We start from the raw sequence: 23,312 nt of genomic DNA on the forward strand, positions 1-23,312 counted from the left end.
TGATGAGTAAACAAGGAATGAAAGAAGAACAAAACGGGTGGAGATTAGATGGATCTGTTGCCTCCCAGCAAAGTTTGTTAAGATCTGGTGTGTCTGTGCATTTTCAAAGCCAGAAACGCCAGGGTAATGCCAATTGATCTTCATTGTGTTGTTTTGTAAAATTCAACAACTTAAAGGAAGAAAAACAACCACAGGCCCCTGGAAGATACTGGGATTAGGGGCATGTGAAGTGGTGGTCAAAATCTGCAAGATGACAGCCATGGAATCCCAAGAGAAGTCTCCCACCCCCTTTTTGTAGAACCCCAACTGGAAGTCTTTTCAAGAAAGATGGCCTTCCTACAGCATTTGAGTGTGGCAAAGCTTGGATTGCCACACAGAGCAATCTGTCCAGAGTTTGCTTCTGGACACTCCTGAACACATCCTGGGTATCCAGAATGGTTCAAAACGCCTCAAATGACAAATTGTTGTTCTACATGCCTTGAGAACCAGAAGAGAGAGGGAACCCCAGAATTCGACACTATTCATCCTGGAATGGTGTGCCAATATAGCAGTTTGGTCTAGGAGGGTAAAGCACCAGACTAGGAAGTGGGAAATTGTGAGTTCTAATCCCATTTTAGGCATGAAAACCAGCGGGGTGATTTTGAACTAATCACCAGGAGACAGTGAGGACAAGTCCCGCCTTAGGCATGAAATCCAGTTGGGTGACTTTGAGTCAATTACTCACTCTCAGCCTAACCCACCTCACAGGATTGTTGTTGTGGGGTAACTAGGAGGAGAAAGGAGTTCACCACCTTGAGGTATTTATAAAAATAATAAAGGTGGGATAAAAAAAATAATCTTTTGTTGTTGTTAATTGCGAAGTCGTGTCCGACCCATCGCGACCTCATGGACAACGTTCCTCCAGGTCTTCCTGTCCTCTACCATCTTCTGGAGTCCATTTAAGTTCACACCTACTGCTTCAGTGACTCCATCCAGCCATTTCATTCTCTGTCGTCCCATTCTTCTATTGCTCTCAATCTTTCCCAGCATTAGGCCCTTCTCCAGTGAGTCCTTCCTTCTCATTAGGTGGCCAAAGTATTTGAGTTTCATTCCTGTCATGCAGCTGGCGCCTTCTGAAATCTTCTCGCCCCCCCCCATGCTTTGGATTACACTCCCCATTATCCCCAAGCTACCACAGTAGCTATAACGAGAGTTACGATCCCACAACCCCTCACAAATGGCCAGGTGGGTCTGTCCGAACTTTTGAAAGTCACTTTTAACGCACAGATCCTTTTTCTTCCCGACACTGCTCTCTTCACCAAACCACAGTGATGCAAAAAGCAATCATGATAACAACAACAAAAAACACATACATGTTTCCTCTTGTTCCCTTGTAGATTTTAATTGTCCAGGTGGGGCGTATTTTCCAATGGACTCTTGTGTAAATAGCTTGATGTGTCACGTTTTGTGTTGTTTTTAAGAGATGGGGGGGGAGACAAATAGGAAAAAGAAAAGAATGCAATACAGTAGGCTTGTTTCACACCGCCCGGCCGTGTGACCTTTATGCATGAAACACCTTCATTGTTGTTTTACATTATGGTGGGGGGGGGGAGATAGGAGGACTCTCTCGGTCCCAAACAGGCCCTGGAATTTTATCTCTGTTTGGAAATCACCAAACATTGATTGTTAGCAAAGTGTAGCCCCAGGAGAAGCAGCTGGAGGGGGGGAGGGTGAAATGAAAAAATCCTATTGATGGAGGAGAGAGGTGGGGTGAGTTAATTAACCTAAGAGGAAAGTTTGCAACCGGTTGTAGGTGGTAAGGGTGTTTGGCTGGGCTCTGCTTTTGCCAGCAGGGTAGATTTTCTCCTGGCCTGGCCTGGCCACCTTCTCTAATCTTGCTCAGCTGAGCTGGGATTGAATCACCTGACACCCAGTCTGTGCAAATAGCGTAAGTAAGTTGCGCCATTGAGTTGTGACAAGGTGAACCAAATTTTATTTCTGTACTAGGTCAGTGCCCCGAAAGGTCACAGTGTTACCAGAGGGTAAACACCCTTACTGATTTGCAAGAAGCAAATTCCAAGCCCCCAAGGGGTTGTTGCATTAACAATTGACCAACTAAACCATCGGATTTCAAGAGAGTTCGTAGTGTTAAATGGTTTTTCCAGTCATAAACCTTCGCTGCAGGTGCTCGTCCTTTAAGCCGTAAAAAAAAAAAAAAAGGAAAGCCACATCGGGCTGAAACTGGGCAAACTCTGCCCACGTTTTTGAAAATTTAGAGGAGGAAGAAAGGTTAATTATTTTCAGACATGAAAAAGCTGGTTTGACCCCCGTCTGACCACAAGGAAGGATCTTGCTAAGCACGCAGATTGCTCTTAGTAACGTACAGGGCTTTGTAAAATGAATTAAATACTGTAAGATTGTGTTGGTCTGTTGTTGTTGTTTTTTAAAGCAGGAGATGAGTACAAAGATTAAGGCCTTAAACTGGGATTGAAAACAAAGAGATATTGTGAGATAAAGTGGGGGGGTGGTGGTGGAGAGAAACTCCCAGACAGCACCTGGAAAAAAAACCAAGTTCTGAATGGAATACCTAAATAAATAATAATGCAGAGGGATTCAGTGCACCCACCATACATCGGTGAGGGATACATAATTGCTAAAGATATACAAATCCTTAAAAAAGAGATGTTATGTGTTAATTTAAAAAAAAAAAAACCTATGTATCCAATTTCCTGCAGTTATTTTTATTGTGCTATTGAAAAACAAAACAAAACTAAACACACACACACAAAAGGAAAATGCATCTAAATGCAAACAAGAGCCCAGAAACAGAAAAAGAAAACCCAATTAAAAAAAATCCATCTGGAAATTGGTTGTTTCCAATTTGGGAAAGATTCCATTTCTTCTGGGGAAGACTCAGCATTTTGGACAATTTAGGAAATTTTGTCGTCGTCATTAGTTTTCCCAATCTGGAGTTCTCCTTGTGCAGGGGTAGGCAACCTTGGCTCTTTCATGACTCGTGGACCTCAACTCCCAGAATTCCTGAGCTAGCTATGCTGAGGGGAAAGGGAGAGGTTTCCAAGCTGAGCCATGCTGGCTCAGGAATTCTGGGAGTTGAAGTCCATGAGTCATAAAAAAAGAGCCAAGGTTGTCTACCCCTGTCTTAGTGGAACACTTATAATTCTACACATAAGCAGCATAAACCTGGTGAGGTTTAGCCGTCCCAGTTGGTGAGTGGTGAGGGATAGCTACTCCCAGGACGTTGGCCCTCCTGTTTGGGAAGGATGGACAATGCAGAGGACATCTGACTGGGCAAGGCTGGAGTCTCCAAAATATGGACAATGGCTGGCAAGTTGCACACACAGGAAAAGCCTTTAATACACACAGCAACTTTATTTGAAATAATCTTTAACTCAGCTGACGTCAGAGAGATAGTACATATTGACTTTGGATGTTTGGCTAACAGCTGCTTAGCAACCGTGGCCCGGGTGGAGAGTCTAACAAGGGCCGAGAAGCATTCAATGATCTGGTGGCTAGTTCTTCAGAAAGTGAATGTTTCCTCAAGAACAAAAAACAAGGAAGCAGAAAATACTCTTTTCTCCACCAGAGACTCTTGGGGCACGTCCAAGGGCAGGCAGTTTTTAACCGCGATGCCAAATCCGCCAAAACTATGGTCGTAATACCAATTTTGTGCTTAGCATAATGTGCCAAAATCAAAAGGATGCTGTTTGGTACGGGACACTCCTTGTCAAGAGTGAACATTTGGCAGCTATTGTGAGACTGGACAGCCATTTGTCTGAAATGGTATAGGATCTCCTGCTTGAGTTGGGCTAGATGACCTCCCAGATCCTTTCCAACTCTGGGGTTCTATGCTCTGACGTTCTAAATTTGGAGTCCAACCTGAAGGATGCCAGATCAGGCAAGCCTGAACCTTAGTTCATCCCTGCAACTTTCAGATAACTCACTTAGCTTTGGTTCACTTAACTATGGTTTGTGCATTGAGCCCAACTGACCTGGATTCACCCAACACAAAGCTATAAATCATGGCTGACCATTCACAGGACTGGCTTGAAAGAACCTGCTATGACAAACTAAGATTGTATTGGTTGTCTTCACACATCACACTAACCCATGACTCCGTTGGTTTGCTTCTGTCATGACTCCGTTGGTTTGCTTCTGTCTAGAATTGAGCCCAGCCCCATGGTTGGCCAACCATGGTTTAGCATATTCTCTGAACCCTCTGCATTGTGGTTCAATAAGCCATATTTGTATAGACTATTTTTTTTCTTAACAAATACTGCCTGGATGGCAATGGATTCTGAGAACTTAAATCTGTTTGGCCTCAGAAAACTTGCCCAGGTGATGAGTTTTGAGTGAAATTGGATCAGGGCATGACCTGGCCTTCCCTTTGCTCCATTCCCCACGTGGTTCAGTGCCAACAATTCCTGGCTGAATATAGCAAGCGATTCCAAAGCAATTATAATTCCCATTCAAATTGCAAAGACAGGTTTTACCTTACCTGACCTGCCAACACCTTTAACGTACTTTCATGCACCTTCCCATTTTCACTGCAGAGGAGCACCTTCTACCAGAAGATTTGGGCTTCTACAGCTGAGAAGCAGGCAGAGGTCCAATAGATGTCACATTCCAAGCATCCTATGCCAGGAGGACAACGGCCGTGTTTGAACTTTGGCTGGATGTGTAGCTACTGAAACATCTGCCTTGCAGCTGGGTTTGGGAGCTGGCTCCATGCTCAGAGCAGGATTCTGAAGCTTCTCCTACCCCTAAATTTGATCATCCAGTGTAGGACCATCCATGGCATGAGGTGGGGAGGAAAACAGGTCAAGAAGACAGCCACAGTTGAATTTGTGTGTGTGTGTGTTCTGCATATAAAAAAAGATTTCAATCAGATCATGATGGCTGCCATCTTGACTATTTCCACGTAAATCTACACAAGGGGTCTATGCATCTGTCGGTAGGAGGTACATTTTATGGGCTATTCAAGCAGCTGTTGGAAAGTCATTTAAGTGGCTTGCTAACAGGAGCAAAATAACCCATGACCCTGGCAAATCTATTAATTCATGCAGGCCTGCCACCTAAGGAAGGAAAGAAGATTCAGACGGACAGATTACCCTTAGTGTGTGAGATATGAATGTTGAGTTTACACACAGAATGAAGCCAGGGTTTGCTCTTGATGGGTTGAATAAAGGATCTTTGGTTGAGTTCACATAAGGTGCCAAGTCATAAATCACAACTTTCAAACCACAGTGGCATCACGCTACCCCAAAGCCAAATAGCACCGGGGGGGGGGGGTAGAAGTCAAGGCGTGACTCCGGTTATGGACTGTTCTCAAGACACAAAGTCCTTGCTTCATTGCTGTTTTTCAATGTGCTCTGAGTCCTCCAGCTCTGTAGCAGGCTTGGCTGACAGTCTTGGGGAAGCAGCTCACATTCCAGCCTGTGCCAGCCAGCCCTGTGTAGCAACTTGCAAACTCAGCTCAACTGACAAGTGTCGGTAGGTGATGCTGGCCAGGGAGGTGAACAGAATACAGAATTAAGGCACATTGCAGTTCCTGATTCTCTGCAAGGCAAAATGATCCACCGAAAGGCCCTGGAAACAGTACACAAGGATTCCCCCTCCCACTCCAAGACCTGTTTTTTCCCCGCCTGGTATATAAAACTAATATCACAATGTCTGGATGAAAGGGCCATAATCCACTGATAAGAACTTGCAACAAGCCTTGTGATAAATATTTACAATGTCTTTCTCCTCCCCCCCCCCCTTCAAAGATGCTATCATGTTCAGGATTCCAACCAACTCGTTCCACCATGGATTGCCTCTTGCTCTGCCTTTCACCTAGATTTCTACTTTCCCTTTCAAGCTCCTTTCTCCATAGCTTCGTGAAAGTGGGGGAATTAAGGGACCAATCCTTGCCTGCTTGCAAGGCAAGCTGCTACAGAACTGTTTCTGGACCTTGTTCTCTTTTCATCCCAACTCCCGCGGCCGCTTGAATTCCCAGGCAGACATTGATATTCTGCCTCTAGTTGATCCGAACTACGTTCCTAGGACAGAAGCCTTGGCATCTCTATAACGTGCAAAAAATGTCCTTGATCCCATCCTACAAGGATCCTTGGCCGGTCAACGTGGACCAGATTTCTCTAACTCAGTGGTTTCTTGCTTTATTGGACGCCGAATCTTCCTAATCTTCCTAGCTGGTGTTTCTAAGGGAGGCTACTAATATTTCTCTACTTAAAAAGTTGGAGGCTAAGACTTTGAAGGGCACAACTCCACCATACGTGGAGGAAAGAGAAAACAAGGGTGGCCTTGGAAAACCTGGCGCCAAACACTCAAGCAAGATCTTGATTATTAATGCCAAAAACGTTGCAAATGATTGAAAGCGCTAGAAAACACTTGCTGCCCAATGTGTTTTGCACAGGACATGATGATGATAATGATGATGATAATAATAATAATAATAATAATAATGATAATAATAGAGTTGGAAGGGATCTTGGAGGTCACCTAGTCTAACCCCCTGCTCAGGCAGGAAACACTATGCCATTTCAGACAAATGGTTGTCCAGTCTCTTCTTAGAAACGTCCAGTATTGGAGCATTCACAGCTTCTGGAAGGAGGTTGTTCCACTGGTCAATTGTCCTCACTGTCAGGAAATTTCTAGGTTGCTTCTCTCCTTGCTTAGTTTCCATCCATTGCTTCTTGTCCTGCCTTCAGGCACTTTGGAGAATAGCTTGACTCCCTCTTCTTTGTGGCAGCCCCTGAAATATTGGAACACTGCTATCCTGTCCCCCCTCGTCCTTCTCTTCATTAAACTAGACATTCCCAATTCCAGCAAACGTTCTTTGTATGTTTTAGCCTCCATTCCCCTGATCATCGTTGTTGCTCTTCTCTGCACTCTTTCTAGATGATGAAGATTTTTTTAACCATCCTTTCATTCAAACTTGGTTAGGATTTGGGGCAGATTTAGCTGCTCACCTGTTTCATAACCCAGACGATCACAGAGTCATCCCTCTATGTTAGACCCATTGTTAAATATCTTTCTCAGCTTGGAGAGGCATTCATTAGTAAGCTGCCACCCACCACCGAAAGTTGAGTGTCCCCTTTGGCAGAAGTAAACAAGGAGTTTACATAACCTTCATTAATGAGAATTGTGTGGCAGGGATTCAACGCGGATCCCTTCTGTTGGGCCTGCCAGCTCAGGGGACTGGCAAACGACCTATTCATTAGCAACACTGGAAGATCAGGATGCGCTGAGGGTGCCAGCTTCATGCTGAGGGACATCATAATGGTTGCTAAGCATATGGAGATGCCGCATAATTTTTTTTACGCACATCAGTAGAAGAATATTCCAGAGTCCCAACTTAATCAAGTTATTTACTCTGTGTCATGGCTCAACTCTTTGTCCCAAAGGATGACGGTACTTGCTGAAGATCTCCTCTTTGGAGCAACAAACCATGTCTAGAAATTCAGAACCCCCTTCTTATCTTGTTAAATATCTCAATAAAAAAAGTTTCATTCCTGCAGGAATGATGTTGAGACAAGGTGCTGAGGGGAAGGAAGGCTAAAACATATGAAGAACTGTTGCAGGAATTAGGTATGTCCACTTTAATGAAAAGGACTTGGGGTGACATGATAGCAGTGCTTCAATATTTGAGGGATTGCCACAAAGAGGAGGGGGGTCAACCTATTCTCCAAAGCACCTGAAGGCAGGAAAAAAAAATGGATGGAAACTAATCAAAGAGAGAAGCAGTCTAGAACTAAGAAGAAATTAACAATTAACTAGTGGAACAGCTTGCCTCCAGAAGTTGTGGGTGCTCCAACACTGGAGGTTTTCAAGAAAAGATTGGACAGCCATTTATCTGAAATGGTACAGTGTTTCCTGCCTGAGCAAGGGGTTGGGCTTGGTCCCTTCCAACTGCTTAACCTGCTATTATTTTTTGTCCTTACACAGCAGCTTGACCAAAAGTAAGCAAGGCACTGTTTGTTGTTGTTGTTGTTAATTGCGAAGTCGTGTCCGACCCATCGCGACCCCATGGACAATGTTCCTCCAGGTCTTCCTGTCCTCTACCATCTTCTGGAATCCATTTAAGTTCACACCTACTGCTTCAGTGACTCCATCCAGCCATCTCATTCTCTGTCGTCCCCTTCTTCTATTGCCCTCAATCTTTCCCAGCATCAGGCTCTTCTCCAGTGAGTCCTTCCTTCTCATTAGGTGGCCAAAGTATTTGAGTTTCAACTTCAGGATCTGGCCTTCTAAAGAGCAGTCGGGGTTGATCTCTTCTAGGACTGACCGGTTTGAACGCCTTGCAGTCCATGGGACTCGCAGGAGTCTTCTCCAGCACCATAGTTCAAAGGCCTCAATTCTTTGGCGCTCAGCCTTTCTTATGGTCCAACTTTCACAGCCATACATTGCAACTGGGAAAACCATGGCCTGGACTATACACACTTTTGTTGGCAGGGTGTTTACTTACGTATAATATATATTTACTTACGTATATATTATATCAGTGTTAGGTTGTTGCAACAGCCACGGGAATGTAGCTAGGAAAAAATGGTAGCCCCAAAGAATAAGTACCTAAGAAAAATGCATAATAATGCCAGTTTGTTGTGCCTCAAGAAAGGCCTCATTCTTTTAAATGAAAGAAACGTTATTTCCATCAAAACAAATTACGATCAGATAAGGGTTGCAGCTAGAAATTCTATTTCTGAATGCTCTTGGAAAAATCTGCAGATTTAAAATGGAAAAAAAAATTCTCCCTGATTATATCCATTTGTTTTTAAAGTTCAGTGATTTGAACCTTAAAGAATGTAATCACTGACCTGTAATCCGCAGCCCAAAAGAGAAACAAGCTTTACTGGTTAGATCTAGATAAAGTTAATCATATAGACCAGGTTAAGGCAGGCGAGATTTTGTAGATCCGGGCCAGCTCAATCCACCAAGTTCTGGTATGTTATGTAATTTAGGGAGATCAAGGTTAGTTGCTTGGCGCCTGGTTTAACCTTTAACATGTTCAGGCAGATAGAAATCAGGACTATCGAGAGAGTTAACAAAGCTGGTCACCAAGGACTTCTAAACAAGCCCAGATGGCCTTTTCTTTCCTTTTGCTCACTCCTGCAGGGCTGTAGACTAAATAATTAAATTTTCACCCGTTCATATTAACTAACAAATTTTATTGAAAGACATAAGCCTTCCTGGGGCACAACTCCCTTCATTAGATGCACCTTCCAGTTTCGGTGTTATTATTTTGCTATCACAGACTAACCCGGTTCTCCTCCTCCAACAGAAACCATACTATGTTTGCCATAGGCAATTGAGAAATAGAGGATATTTACTAGGAAATTACCAAACATGACGTTGCTCTTGGATGATTAACTAGAGCTGCCTGAAAAAAAACTTCCTGAACTTTGAAACTATAGATTGAAATTTATGTCTGTTTGCCCAGTCTTGTTCAAACACTCATGATACAGCAAATATATATACGATCACACATTGCTCCTAGAAGCACGAAACCGAAGACACCAGCCTGAAGATGACGAATGAGACTTCGTCAAAACGTCGCCAAGACACTTCCAATTTGACGCGGGAGGAAACCCGAATAACCAAAGACCTACATACAAACACCCGCGAAAACCTCAGAAAAATGCAATTTTAATGTGAAACTAAGCAACACACTTGCTCCATGGGGCTACCATGCTAGCTGTGTATTCTCACAAAGAGGCCCATTGATGAAACTGTGGTCAATAACTTGCCCCTCACCTCTTTATAGGCTCCATCTGAACTGCAGTCCACCACTGACAAATAACTCTGGTGCTGGAAAGTCCTTTGCTAAGCCCCATCCCATCAAACATGGAGCTTGGGTTAACTGCAGTCTTCAAACTTCATGTGAAGTTTGGAAAGACCCAACTTGCAAAGAAAGTTTGCTATTATTGCCAAAAGGGGCATGATGGCTCAGGGGTTAAACATGTTGAGCTTGTCAACTGGAAAGCTGACAGTTTGAGACCCGAGTACTGCGGGACAGAGCGAGCTCCTGTTCCTTTCTCAGTTCCTGCCCACATGAAAGTCTGCAAATGCAAGTAGATAAATAAGTATCACTTCAGTGGGAAGTAACGGGGTCTATGCATCCCTAATGTATATAGTAGGGCCAAAAGTGTGGAAACCTTTTGGGAAAAGTGTGTTTTTGAGGTTTGATGGGTAGTAACACCCCCCTTTTTTTTGGAGTAGTACCATAAAATTATATATCCATGGAAAGATAATTTAATCAAGAATGTAATGCAACAAAGTTTGTTCAATGATCTGTACTGTATTCTATGAAACGTTATAGCCAAATAACCAGAAAAAGGAAGCACAACTTGCTTTGGTTGATCTCAGGTAGCTTTCCTTCATCTGATTGTAGCCAATGAGCGTGAGTGTTTAGAGAGCCAATTGGATGTCCTCTTGTTTTGGCAATGAGCCAATCAGATCACAGTAGGATTCAGTTATTGATGTCATGTATTGAAGCTGAGTGGAGGACATTTGTCAGTGTGCTATGTGATCGCTATCAAGTTGGTTGGGGGTTTTTTTGGTGTTCTTTCATTGAGTGAGCTTGTAAAATGTAATAAAATTAAAGTAATCGTGCAAAGAGTTGACTGGTTGCCCAGAAAGCGATGTAAAATAGTATTGTTAAGTGAACAGGGCTACATTATAAAGAAATTAGAAGAAAAATGGGTGGAAACTTGGCCAAAGGCGGCATGTCTACTGTACACTTTTCCCAAAAGGTTTCCACAATTTTGGCCACTACTGTAGTCCTGCTGGCCACCTGACATCAGAAGTGTCCTTGGACAATGCTGGCTCCCTCGACTAAGACGAGATGAGCACCACCCCCAACAGTTGGACATGACTGGAAAGGGGAAAGCTTTACCTGTGCTTTATTATTGTCAAAAGGCAATCACCCTTAGCTGTTTTCCACAACAGAGCCTTTTCAGTGGGAGCTCCATCAACTCTGGGATCGTCACCCAACAGCAGAACTGGTCCTTCCACTGTGATCTCAAGACCTGGATTAAGAGAGAAATGAGGTGTTTTCCCTACTGATCGCGGGTATGCTATTCCTGTAGATTTTTGATGATACTTGGATAGGTCCCAACAATGGTGGGCCTGTTACGGCAGAAGTGAAGATCGATCTTCTGGAAAGATGCCATACAGCAGAGGTCTCCAACCTTTCTCAATTGGCAGACCAGGGAAAAAGGGAGGGGGAAGCATTTAGGCACGTGTGCACACACACAGACACAAACGGGGCCGTGAGCACGCGTGACACAAACGGGGCAGTGCTAGCGCCTGCGTGACACTCGCTAGCACCAACCCATTTTGCTGCACGGGTGCTAGCACCGTCCCGTTTTTACTACGCGGTGCCGCATTTTCACTGCACGGTGCCCGATTTTGGTATGTGACACCTATTTTTCGTACCAATGGTGGCGCTAGCACAGCGGTTCTCAACCTATGGGTCGCGACCCCATTTGGGGTCGATCAACCATTTTTCGGGGGTCGCCAAAGAAGGCGATCCATCATTTTCTCTCCTGAGGGGGTGGCGCCATGCATGCGCGCTGCGCATGGGGGCGCCACCGCGCATGCGCGCCGCGCCACGCATGCGCAGAACGTTTGTGTGACGGGGGTCGCCGTCACACAAACGTTGAGAACCGCTGCGCTAGCACGAGTACAGTTGAGTATACGCACATATGTGCGCGCACTGGCTAGCCCAGGGGTAGGCAACCTTAGCTCTCCAAAGTTGCCTACCCCTGGGCTAGCTTGTTCCGTGGCCCGGTGGCCAGGAGGCCACGGCCTGATAATGGGCCACAGCCCACAGGTTGGGGATCCCTGCCGTAGAGAACAGGGAAAGATTCCTAGATAAACAGCCCATCTCTTTATCAGCTCATTTGTTCGTCAACAATTGAATTTGGCCACAAAGAAGGAGCTTCAGATACAGGTTTTTCTCAGACGTGAAGACTTTTCTGCCCTGCCCTCCTTTGTCATTATGTCATAGTCATTATGGATTTGCAAACATTCAATTTCAGGGGGAACTGCCTTTGGATAGCTCTAGGTTGCTTTGCATTGCAAATTCTCTTGCCTCTTAAAGTTTCTATTTGTTTAAGTAAATAGATTCATAAAGGCAGAAAAGGGAAAGGCGCGTTTGGGGGGGGGGGGAGTTCATTCTTACAGTGAAGCTCTTCCTCTCATCTCGCATTCTCACACACCAGCTTCTGGCACGGAAGTAATTTTACCTTTGTATCTTGCCCTGTAATTTCAGCTGAGCACCCAAGATCCATTTAAAGCCGATCTGTTAAAAGTTTCATTTGCAAGCTTTAGAGTCCATCACGTCTCTTTCCGATACCCCTTTATTTGTGTGGAGGCTGGGAAAGGCTGCCAATTCCAGCTGTCAGGTCCAAATGTGAATGTAAAGAGAAGGTCTATAAGAAGGAAGAGATCCTGTATAAAATCCTTTCATGTGCTGAGATGGACAGGCTTACAATGATTATGAAGGACAAGGCAGAACTCAAATACTTCAAAATCTGGGACAAATTTTACCGTTGGTATGAATTAAGGAGAACTGCTCGGATCTCAAGTTAATGATAGGATTGAAATATATATATATAAAACTGTACATATAATTGTATATTTAATTGTATTACATAAAAGGATGAGGCTTATATAGAGGTTAAGAATGATGTATTATGTTTTTGTACCACGAGAAACAAACTGTTAGGAATACTTACTCTGGAATGTCACGCTTGTCCATTTTTGTTTTAATTGTACTACAAATAAAAAACTTTTTTTTAAAAAAAAAAGAAGGAAGAGTTGGGGCTTTGAAGCTGCCCATTATAAGGACAGTACAATAGGCATAGAATAATAGATCATCCACTTACGTAGATTTCCCAACAGCGTAACTTGAAACAAAGGGGACCTACTCCCTTGAAATCCATCCTCAACCACGGGAACTCATGGTTGAATTTGGGCCTGTCTTTTCCTCTCAGTATAGGATGGGAAGATTCTGTTACTAGAGTAATAATCCCTCTAGTGCAGAGGTTCTCAACCTTTTTAATGCCGCAACCCTAACCGGTCATAAGTCGAGGACTAAACCAGTCGTACATCGAGGACTAAACCGGTCGTAAATCGAGGACTACCCAACCAGTCGTAAGTCGAGGACTTTCCCTGCCCGGGAGCGCCACGCCTGCATGGTGCCGCCCCCTGCGCCGGCCGAGGCGTAGCTGGCAAGTGGCAGAGACGGAGCAGCTGGCCCAGCCCAAGGGTGGTAAGGCATCCGCCGGAAAAGGGGAAAAAAATGGCGGACAGCCTTGCTTGGCGACCCCCGTGAAATGGTCGATCGACCCCAAATGGGGTTGCGACCTATAGGTTGAGAACCACTGCTCTAGTGTCTGTTTCTTGACCTGTCCTATCTTAAAGAACTTACGTCAATCTTGAAAGTTTTTTCAAGTTCAACTCTATTCTATCTTTAACAGAATAACAGAGTTGGAAGGGAACGTGGAGGTCTTCTAGTCCAACCCCCACTCAAGCAGAAGATCCTACACCATTTCAGACAAATGGATGTCCAATCTCTTCTTTTAAACCTCCAGTGATGGAGCACCCACAACGTCTGGAGGCAAGTCGTTCCACTGAATTATTGTTCTGCCAGGAAATTTATCCTTAGTTCTAGATTGCTTCTCCCCTTGACTAGTTTCCATCTGTTGTTTCTTATTTTGCCTTCAGATGCCTTGGCGTATAGGTACTTGAAAATCTCCCCAAGTTTCTCTCTGTTCCGTGTTATAATTAAACAGCATCGCAACCTCAGTCAAGATTGAGGGGCAGGATATAGAATAATGGCCTCAACTTACAGGAAGGCAGATTTCAATGGGAAGTAAAGAAAAGCATCTTAATGGCAGCAACAATGGAGCTAATATCAAAGGGGTTGACTCCCGTTGGCTGGGCACTTTCATGAAAGACTGGATAGCCATCTAATTGGGGATACTGAATTCCAGCACTGAGCAAAGGATTGAACTGAATGACTTTTGAGGTTCTCTCCAAGTCTATGATTCTGTAAACATAGCCCGACCATCTACAGGGACCAAGTGAACCCCAATGCATATATTTCCCATGTATTTTCCCAGGACACATGGATAAGGCAGCGAAAAGTCAGAGGTCTCCCTACCATACCGATGCACTACGAATCAATTGCCGCTGTCTGTTTTGCTGTCTGAATTCATGGGGACTTAACCCTAATCCTAAATGGATTTGGCCCCCAATGGGATTTTCCCATGTGTTTTGCCAGGAAACTTGGATAAGGCACTCTTGAAAAATCAGAACTTTCCTTACCATACCGATGCACTACAAATCTATTGGTGATGTCTTATCCATGGATGTAAATGGTGGAACCATTTTTTTTTTCACTTGTGTAAAAAAAAAAAGGTTTTCTTGTACCTACGAAGACCACTGGGGATGTGGGGATATGTTCTCTTTGGTAGGTACGGAGTTCTTTGCCTTTTTAAAAAATCAACTTTTGTTTGTGTGAATAACATAGATGAGTTAATCCTATTGGAATTTCATGCATTATTTGTGGTAATCCTCTCGAATAAAATCATGCTCCTGAAAATCAGCATTTTCCACCAAATTGCTGACCTTTAATGTATTTAGAGAAAAGGCAGACTAGACTCATAAATCTGAAAAGACGGGAAAATCCTTGTATCAGGACGCTCCCTGTTCAAACTGTGCCACTGCAATGAACTTACTGAAAGATTGGAGGACAGCTATTCTTATTGTTGGCTTCAGCCTCTGCGTCACACGCCATCTCCACAAACATTCACCTACAAATCAGTATACAAAGACAATGTTATACTGATGCTTTGTCAGGCACAGAGAATCAGGACCGTATAAGTTACAGTTCAGAAGATTTTTGCTCGAGCTATATACAAGAATTTTAATCAACAAAAGTTCAGTACTAAATTGGCACTAGATAAGGGCCAATTAAATTCACGAGGAGTTGGACTTAGACCAGAGGACACCAGGGACCAGTTCTGTGGAGAGAGGTTTTTCCACGGATCGGAGAGTGTGTGGTTTTGTGTGTTGCCTGCATCCCACAGATGGGGCTTTGCTTGTTTGTGCGGACCAGTTTCTGGCACGCTGTGGCCCGGTACCGGTCCACGGATCAGGGATTGGGGACCCCTGACTTAGACCATTTGTGGAAATGTAACAATACTAGGCTGATGACTTGTTTAACTCAGCCACTCAGCTCTGCCCGCTCTTCTCTTACAACTGGCTAGGTATAGTAGGAATTATAGTCTAGACAGTACTGTCTAGTAAAAGACTATCCTAGATATCTGAAGAACATCACAGACATCCTGAAGAGTGAAGGGCAAACATATCATGATATCTCCAGGACAGTTGGCAGGTGGACCAGCCTTCCTCTTGGGACATTTTTTTTCTCTTCTGTATTCATCCCCAGAAAATAAAGAAAATACCTATTCTCTTATGAGATAGGGGGGCAGGTAAAGAAGACACCGTTCCCAGTGGCTAGACAGGTGGGAAGAAATCAAAAGAGATTCAGCTTGGAGAAGTGCCAGCTGATGGAATACTTCTCGGGGAAAAATAATCCCCAAACAGAAAGATTCCTAAAGGAATAGAAGAAGCGTGTGAATGTACATCCTAATCTACAGACGACAGGCCTCAGTTTCTCCCCAGTGTGTGGTCTGTGGATACCATCAGGTGCACAGAAACATCTTCTAGTGCCTAGAAGGCTATATGACATGGTGAAGGTATCCTAATTTATAGAATGATGACTGTTGCTCGTAAAATGAAATAATAATAATAAAGTTGGAAGGGACCTTGGAGGTCATCTAGTCTAACCCCCTGCTCAGGCAGGAAACCCTATACCATTTCAGACAAATGGCTGTCCATTCTCTTCTTAAAAACTTCCAGCGTTGGAGCATTCACTGCTTCTGGAGGCAGGTTGTTCCACTGGTTCATTGTTCTAACTGTCAGGAAGTTTCTCCTTAGTTCTAGGTTGCTTCTCTCCTTGATGAGTTTCCATCCGCTGCTTCTAGTCCTGCCTTCAAGCGCTTTGGAGAACAGCTTGACTCCCTCTTCTTTGTGGCAGCCCCTGAGATACTGGAAAACTGCTATCATGTCCTCCCTCATCCTTCTCTTCGTTAAACTAGACATACCCAATTCCAGCAACCGTTCCTTATATGTTTTAGCCTCCAGTCCCCTAATCATCTTTGTTGCTCTTCTCTGCACTCTTTCTAGAGTCTCAACATATTTTTTACATCATGGTGACCAAAACTGGATGCAGTATTCCAAGTGCTGAGGAATTTTGGGAGTTGAAGCCCACAAGTCATAAAGTGGCCAAGATTGGGGACCCCTGCTATACAGAGAGTCCTTGAGTTACAGCCATTCTTTTAATGTCCGTTCAATGTTACAACAGCACAGGAAAAAAATGACTTCTTATCGTTTTTCATGCTTACAACGGTTGCAGCATCCCCAGGGCCACGAGATCAAAATTCAGACATTGATGACGGTTGCCGTGTCCCAGGGTCACGTGATCCTCTTTTGCGACTTTCTGACAAGCTGAGTCAATGGGGAAGCCAGATTCATTTCACAACCCCATTACTAATTAACGACTGCAGTGATTCACTTAACAGCGGAGCCAAGAAAGGTCGTAAAATGGAGCAAAACTCACTTAACAACTGACTTGCTTAGCAAAGGAACCTTTGGGCTCAGTTATGGTTGTGGGTCAAGAACCACCTGTAGGTAAGTTTTTACAGCAGGCCTAGACTGGAAAGTTTTAAAAGGGAAGAAGGAAGACTGGTTAACTCCCAGCCGAGAAAACTTATATCTGTAGTGGCGAACCTATGGCACGGGTGCCAGAGGCGGCACTCAGAGCCCTCTCTGTGGGCACGCGCACCGTCGCCCCAGTCCTAGGCCTTCAGCTGGGTTTTATAAAACCTTTTCGCTTTAGGCCTCCGCCGCCGTGTGTAAAAAAAAAAAAAAGGTTCAATCAGTCAATTTCAACTTCTCGCGGGGGAAAAAAAGATCTCACAAAGTTGGAATTGATTGATTGAACTTTTTAGTCCCACCCAGTCTGCCGTTACCACTGCAGCGATGCCCACCCAATGGGCCATGCCCACCCAATGGGCCACGCCCACCTGGCACCCGACAATACATAAGTGGGTTTTGGGTTGCACTTTGGGCACTTGGTCTCTAAAAGGTTTGCCGTGACTGACCTATATTATTTTTTTAAGCACACGGATCCATCCCTGTGTATCTGGAGGCTTTGCTGACACAGCGGCAGCAGGCAACATGACTCTTTCGCACTGCATGGAAAGCATTTCCGAGTTCCACCTGAAAGTTAATTTTATTTTGCTCTTTGCCTCAAGGCATTCATGGGGTTTGGCAATTTCACCCTCCTCTAAATATTCCTAGTAGCTGGGTGGGGCCATCAGCCTTCATACAAATTTCATAATAATACCCATCACGCTATTATTTATCCTCCACAGTCTTTCACAAGAATAAAACCATCAGATTCAGCCTGTTCCCTTCCTGCCCCCAGAAGGTATCCTTTGGGTCTCAGGTGATAATCTCAAAGGTTTGGGGTACAACCCCCAATAGGGTAGATGCAGTTTTCTGTTGCCACAGAAAAAGCAGCAATAACATCCTCTCCTCGACGTCTACAAGAGGGCAATCCTCCAATCGACCGACTGAAGAGTCCAAAATTAAAACCCGCAACGCACGTTCAGAGTCAGTTCGTAAAGATGTGATGGTCGTACCAAGATTGTTAAGAACACAGGAAAGAAAGAAGGCATTTGGGGCGTTACAATCCTGGTGCAAGGGGTATCTAAGAAGACATAGGTAGTCCTCGACTTACAACTGTCTATTTAGTGACCAAAGTTACAGCATCACTGAAAAAAGGGACATGACCCTTTTTCACACTTACGACCGTTGCAGCATCCCGAAGGTCATATGATCAATATTCAGACACTGGGCAACTGACTCGTATTTATGACAGTTGTGGTATCTTGGGGGGGGTCCTGTGATCCCCCTTTATGACCTTTGGACAAGCCAAGTCAGTGGGGGGGGCAGATTCACTGCACAACCTTCTTACTAACTTAACAACAGCAGGAAAGTCGCAGAATATGGCAAACAACTCACTTAACAAATGTCTCACTTAACAACAGAAATTTGGGGCTCAGTTGTGGTCGTAGGCAGAGGACCCCCTGTACTACCCTGGAGAAGAGCCCTTTCTCGTGTTGTTATCGCTGGGCCTCGGACAATTTAGGTGATGGAAAGTGGGGTTTCTCTTAATCACCACCTACCCGCATCTAAAAATTCCGCAAACAGGATATGCAGAGAAGAACTTCCTGTTGTTCACAGGAGTTTCAGCTGGAGTGTTGCTATTTGGGGGAGCTTATTTCCTTTCAGGGTGTTCCAGATTTCATTCTGATTTTGTTCATGTTTTAATTTGGCAATGCAAGTCTCCGTGGGAGGGTTTCGTCCGACCGGTTGCCTAAAAACATTTTAAACAGCAATCGTGATCAGTAAACATTTGCAGTCAAGTGTTACATATACTTCTCTGCATCGTATCTAATAAAAAGACGGACAGGCCTAAACCTATGGAAGGTATCTTGTAAAAAGGAAAGAAACAGAAGACAGGGCAGTCAGAATAACAACACAAACCTGGGCAAGATAAACTGGCGAGTGAAAACACTCCGTGCAGCATTTTTTCACTTCTAGGCGAAGCGATTTCCCGATAGTGGGCACATCCCCGGGGTACGAGAAGAGAAATGGGAGCTTATCCAAAGGCAGGAAAAGCGACGATCAAATGCAATCCCGTTGCGATGAGCAAAGGAAGAGGAGCTGGTTTTGCCTAGAGGGGAAAGGAGATTAAGAAGCAGGATAACCATCTTCAAGAGTTGGCACTGGCAAATTTTCCCACAAAGTTGGAAAACAAACATCCTACGGTATAAGGATAGGGATAAAGCTCTGTGGAGATTGCCAGTCATCCATGGTTGTCTCAAAGGTGCCTTTAAAAAAATAAAATAAAAAAAGCAATGGGATTGTTTTTTTCTTGAAGAAGACGTTTCGCTTCTTATCCGAGAAGCTTCATTGGTTCTGGCAAGAAGGTGGGGGCGATGGAACACTGTTCCCTTCTGCAAGTTATTTTTTTTTTCCTGTCCCCATCAAGATTCAGCTACCGTTCTTAATCTGGTGAGTTTTCTAAATGGCCGCTGATAAATAGTAGAATTGGTACAGCATGCAACTAGTAAAGCTGATTTGAAATTAGCTGTTTCTCAAGGCAGGAGCATCTGGGCAGCCCTTTGTCTGAAATGGTATAGGGCTTCCTGCCTGAGCAGGGCGTTGGACTAGAAGACCTCCAAGATCCCTTCCAACTTTATTATTATTATTATTATTATTATTATTAAGTTGGAAGGGACCTTGGAGATCATCTAGTCCAACCCCCTGCTCAGGCAGGAAGCCCTATACCATTTCGGACAAATGGCCGTCCACTCTCTTCTTAAAAACTTCCAGTGTTGGAGCATTCACCGCTTCTGGAGGCAGGTTGTTCCACTGGTTAATTGTTCTAACTGTCAGGAAGTTTCTCCTTAGTTCTAGCTTATTATTATTATTCATTAGACATGAACCTCAGTCAACTGAACATTCAAATTGGCTGGTGCTGATGGTTGACACGGGTTGCTACCAGCATCCTAGATGTCAACCAGGTATCATCATCATCATCTTTATTAAAATTTATCGGAATCATGAGACTGAATTGGAGTGCACGATCAAATGTACTAAGAGCAATATTATTTCTCTTTCATTCTACATAAAACTGAAGTGGTATTAAGAGAAAATGTCAGACCGATTTATTCACAAGGAAAGTACTATCCCTTTTAAATCAAAGGCTAGTGGTTTTTGTTTTTTTAAATTACAACTAAAGCTTTTTGTTCATTTAGCAATTCACTATTTTCAGTCAAATATCCCTTATTTTCGTTTGGTGCTGCTTTCTGCTGTAATCTAAATGTCACCCAAAACATCGGACATGAAAAAGGCCAAGCATGCTTATTAGCAAATGGATTAACATCCTGCTCAACTAAAGCTTATGTCTTTAAGGCCCCAGTAGCTTGTTACATAAAGCATTTTTCTTCCTTGTAACTGGAGAGAGAGGGGGGGGGGAGAGGGAGGGAGAGAGAGAGACAGGAGAGAGAAAAGAGAGAGAGAGGAGAGGAGAAAAAAGAGAGAGAGAAGAGAGAAGAGAGAGAGAAAAGAGAGGAGAGAGAAAAGAGAGAGAAAGAGAGAGGAGAAAAAAGAGAGGAAAGAGAGAGGGAGAAGAGAGAAAAAAGAGAGAGGAAAGAGAAAGAGAGAGGGAGAAGAGAAAAAAGAGAGGAGAGAGAAAAGAGAGAGAGGAAAGAGAAAGAGAGAGTGAGAAGAGAGAAAAAAGAGAGGAAAGAGAAAAGAGAGGAGAGAGAGGAGAGAGAAGTGAGAGAAAAGAGAGAGGAGAGAGAAAAGGAGAGAGAGAGAGAGAAAGAAAGAAAGATAGAAAGAAAGAGAGAACTGAAGGCAGTTGACTAAGCAGGCAAGAAAAACAAGCCCCTCCAATATTTATTTGTGTTAAGCTTGGAGTTGTTCTTGTCATTCAAAGGTCAAAAGCAAGGTACAGCCGGTTGCCTCCCAGCGATCCAAACACCTCTGGCATTTGAAATGGTTTTGCTCTCGGGGGTGACCCGAGCTTAAGCTGGTGTGTGGCACAGCCATCCGTGAAGGTAGACTTGGTGAAGACCTTCTCTACTCTTGAGCTCTGAGGTCAACAAACCAGAAAGTGCCACCCTGAAATGAAGGCAAAGAGCCAAGTTAAAAAGATGGCTGGACACTTCTAAATCCCTCCCATTTCCAAGTTCACAAATATTGTTGTGTCTGTGTTTCATGTTCCATAAGTAGATGTGGAACTATGTCCGGTCCTCGGTTTGCTTTCTGAACTGGTGACCGGAAGAACGGAGGGACAACTAAGAGCATCTGCACTTGGATGCTAGGACATCTCATTCATGTCCTGGAGTTTTTAAGTTTTTATTTAATTTTGTTCATTGTCTCCCTTTGATGTTCCCTCAAAAGGCATCTTCAAGAAACAGTCTAACACTTCTTTCTATCTATCTATCTATCTATCTATCTATCTATCTATCTATCTATCTATCCATCCATCCATCCATCTATGTCTGTCTCTGTCTGACCATCCATCCATCCATCCATCCACCCACCCACCCACCCATCCATCCATCCATCCATCCATCCATGTCAATTAACAACTAGAGGAGCTACATTAATGACCATGTCAATCATTCTTTAGATCAAGAAACTGTCTGTTTTTTATGGACAAGAAAGAAATGTACTTTATTTGAGCTTCAGTTTAGGCCTTAGGTTCAGTTCAGGAAGCCTGTAATGCCAGAGCTTCTTGGTGGTGAAGGCAATGTCTGAGAAGGTTCTCAGTCATCCAGGTCATGGTTGTCCCATGACAACTGGGCTTTGTTTTTCCTTGAAGAACTGAAGAAGCTTCTTGGGTGAGAAGCGACACGTCTTCAAGGAAAAGTAAAGTGGAGAAATCAGTTATTTCAATATCTCTGTAACCAAACAGTCTTGCAGAGGTGAAGATTAGCTCAACCATGAATAAGCTAGATGTGGCCATCTCCTACGATGTCCAGGGAACTGTTAAAGGTCAAAGTGCAACCTAGCAATAGCTACGCAACAACCGATTTACACATTTTAGTCCCTTTCAATAGTCAGCAGCATTTCTGAGGTGTGATTGCATCGAGAGATTTCGGCAAAGGCTGAGTTTCTGGAGGAAAACACCTCAAGGATATCATGCTACTGTGACATTGTAATCCAGGGATGTCCAACTTTGGCAACTTTTAAGATTTGTGGACTTCAATTCCCAGAATTCCCCAGCCGGCCATGATACATCTCCATGCTGGCTCAGGAATTCTGGGAGTTGAAGTCCACAGGTGTCCAAGTGGCCAGGATCGGACACTCCTGATCTAAACAGAACACAACTGCTCAAATTCAAGGACTGTCAGAGCTCTTCTTTTGGTGAAAGAAGCTTAGCTGGTTTCTGGTTTGCTTTTCTGTCCATATCTTAGGCCAGTGTTTCTCAATCTTGACAATTTTAAGGCATGTGGACGTCAACTCCCAGAATTCCACAGCCAGCATTGCTGGCTGTGGAATTCTGGGAGTTGACGTCCACATGCCTTAAAATTGTCAAGGTTGAGAAACCCTGTCTTAGGCAGATCTTTCAAGTCCATCATGTATTCATTGGACTGCAGCAAAGTGTTCATCCTCAAGAGTTACTTGTTATGGGGAATGTTCTGTGTTTCCCCCTCCCTTCTTCTCTCTTTACCTCCTTCCATTTTTGCACAGAATGTTCCACGAAATCAGTCAGGAACGTCAAAAACAACAGTGCCTAACTGGGTCATTTCGAACAACTTTGCTTCTCCTGTTATTCAGATCACCGAGTTCTGCTCGCTTTGGACCCTGCCAAGCGAGCTTCAGATAGGAGTGAGGTTTTCAGCCCTCCCACCCCGGTCAGGGAACCGTAGTTGCTGCCATGAGGTCATGCTCATTTGCTTCAATGGCTTAAAAAGACAAAGCAGTAGCCTTTGGAGGTCAGGATTCATTAGCCATAACTAGATTGGACCTCTGCTTTTAGCAGCAACGTAACTCTGAATAGCAGACCAGATTAGGAGGGTAAACGAGGGGAACTGGAGGCAGGCGTTGAAGGAGAGGCTTCTGTTTGCATCCTGGAAATGTCTTCTTTTCTGCTGTCTTTTTATCTCCACCTTATAAACAGGCATCCCCTCGTTTGCCAAGCAAGTCTAGGAAACCAGAGAAAATTTACAGTTAATCACACTAAAGGACAACCAAAGTGATGAAGTGGTTAAGATACACACACACAGTCTTTCACTCTCTCTCTCTGTCTCTCACACACCCACACTCACACCCACAGACTCTTTTTTTTTTAATTGAAAGTTTTTAAAACTTTACAACAAAATACTCCCCCCCTCCCACCCCCCCATCACCCTCTCCCCTACTTCCCAGAGCTGAATACAGGGTTAAAAACAACAAAAAACATACAACTTAAATGAACATCAAACAATTATACATACATCCCAAAAACAAAATTTTAAATACTTTAACTCCAATACATAAAAGCAAAGATTCTAACCATTACCCTTAAACATAGATTATTCAAAAGCTAAATAATACTTTCTAATCTCATATTTGTTCTGTATAAAATTCACCCATCTTTTCCACACCAAAAT

General features: G+C 43.8%; 1 long non-coding RNA gene across 4 annotated transcripts in view; it reads right to left on the bottom strand.

The window, feature by feature from the left end:
- LOC120306402 overlaps window positions 1–23,036 on the bottom strand; it is a 31,366-nt gene extending 8,330 nt beyond the window's left edge. The window contains exons 1-8 of one of the 4 annotated variants that reach the window (XR_005556268.1): window positions 22,712–23,036; window positions 20,693–20,832; window positions 18,685–18,874; window positions 18,324–18,514; window positions 14,745–14,819; window positions 12,246–12,431; window positions 10,892–11,024; window positions 1,010–5,500 (exon numbers count right to left, since the gene is read on the bottom strand). This is a non-coding gene — a long non-coding RNA (uncharacterized LOC120306402). The other 3 variants (XR_005556269.1, XR_005556267.1, XR_005556270.1) reach the window with 3 other exon arrangements.
- Window positions 23,037–23,312: the final 276 nt, after the last annotated feature.

The sequence above is a fragment of the Crotalus tigris genome, unplaced genomic scaffold (assembly GCF_016545835.1).
Source record: "Crotalus tigris isolate CLP2741 ecotype Arizona unplaced genomic scaffold, ASM1654583v1 scf7180000017735.2152567, whole genome shotgun sequence".
NCBI classification, from domain to species: Eukaryota; Metazoa; Chordata; class Lepidosauria; order Squamata; family Viperidae; genus Crotalus; species Crotalus tigris.